The sequence below is a fragment of the Echinops telfairi genome, unplaced genomic scaffold (assembly GCF_000313985.2).
Source record: "Echinops telfairi isolate 266 unplaced genomic scaffold, ASM31398v2 ScPeMD7_22;HRSCAF=79, whole genome shotgun sequence".
Lineage (NCBI taxonomy): Eukaryota > Metazoa > Chordata > Mammalia > Afrosoricida > Tenrecidae > Echinops > Echinops telfairi.
The window spans coordinates 9,417,183-9,418,861 of record NW_022103919.1 but is presented as its reverse complement, the minus strand read 5'-3'; the positions used below and the strand labels follow the sequence as shown (position 1 = coordinate 9,418,861).

Here is a 1,679-nt window from a genome sequence, read left to right as displayed (position 1 = left end):
TATGTAACTGCCACAGACCACCCTTGTCAACTTGACACTTTTACACAACTCTTTAACCATATATAGTTTTTAAACAAAGCAATAATAAAATCATATCTGTACCTAATAGGATAAAACTAAAATGTATACAATTTAATATGTCCCAGCTTCGTTTAAACATAATTTCCTTTAAGTGAACAAAACAAAAATATTCTATGCCTAACAATTGCAGTTACGTGAACACCTACACCTTAATCCTATGAATATATTCCCCCACCTAGGAAAGTTTGTAAGACAGCCACTTCATGCCCTTATCCTCCCAATTTGGGGTATCCAATTTCTATACTGCCCACTTACATCAACCCAGTGCTGTGAGGAGACAATCATATTCTTTGATGAGAAGAATCTTCATTCCAGTTGGCACTTTGTGAAGTCGGCATCCATAAGCAAAGTCCAATCAGGACAAGTCATCCATAAAGTCAGCAGCAATATACACTAGTTCACAGGCTCAAAAATCTTCATGTGGTCGGGTCCTGGTCAATGCAATATAGGCTGCCTCACTTAGCTTCACCAGGGTGCCCATTGGTCGCCTTGCCTTTAGACCATGGACACTGTCACAAATTCTCAACAACCCTAGCCCCCTTGTGCTAGGTCAAGAACTTCAGACCAGTCAACTCACTCTCATTTTCTCCTCTAGTCCCTGTGTTCACGGGGGTCAGTGGCCAGACTCAGCCCATCTCTTTATTGCTGTGCTTCTCTCACTTCCAGGTGGTCACCTAGCAAGCATTTTAGCCAGCCCACAGGCTCCCTTTACCAGTTCAGTCCTAGAGCAGAGAGTTCTCTCCATGGTTCCAACATTTTCCAGCCTCAAGCACAAGTCACTAGTTCAACAACAAAAAAAAGTTTCTCTTTTTCTTCAATCTGTCAACAGCCCCATAGACAAATCTCTTCACCTTTGAACGTCCTGAGCACTGAAGACACTGTGTGGGGCTTAGCTTTTTAGAGCCTTCTTTGCAGGCGTGTCCTAAACCATTTAAAGATCCACATTAATGACTGAAGGCAAGTGGGCTTATAAGCTTTCTATTTTCATATTCCCCAATAATCATTTCTATCAATCATTATATCAATAATAATAAGCAGAAGAAAATAGTATAAACCTAGTACAGTCCAATTCTAAAATCAATTCTTAAAACAGTCAAGTTCAATACTTATTTATCTTAATCCTTATCTAAACTATTCTTTTTTGTGGTTCCCCTAAGAGGGGTGCACTGTTCCTGGAAGTACTGCAATACCAGGTCGATGCGTGGAGTGGACAGAGCAAGCTCCTATTCCATCTCCCTGCTCCAAAAATCCATTTAGTATGTTGTCCTCGGATAGAGGATGTATCAGATATTAAACTGATAAGAACAAATACTACACTTGATCTCAGCCAAAAGGCCTAGAAGTGATCTAAACTATTCTATTGATGTGAAATATGGCCTTAGGCCTCTAGCTGCATTGCCTCAAGCCAGGGCCCACAAGTAGGGCCCACTCCCTGCTGTTAAGGACAATAGGCTACTTCTCCCTAAAGGCTTGCAGGCATCAGTCTGGACCCTGTAGATGAGGTTTACACCCTACTGGTAATGGTTTCTATAGTGACATCCAAAGTTAGGCTGCCATCCTGAATCTAGGATCCGCCCATCTTGTCACATGTATACCCC

General features: G+C 41.6%; 1 non-coding gene across 1 annotated transcript; it reads right to left on the bottom strand.

The window, feature by feature from the left end:
• Positions 1-1,237: 1,237 nt before the first annotated feature.
• On the bottom strand, positions 1,238-1,428 carry LOC115869161. Its single transcript, XR_004046027.1, has one exon. It is a non-coding gene; the product is annotated as a U2 spliceosomal RNA (small nuclear RNA).
• Between the last annotated feature and the right edge of the window lie 251 nt (positions 1,429-1,679).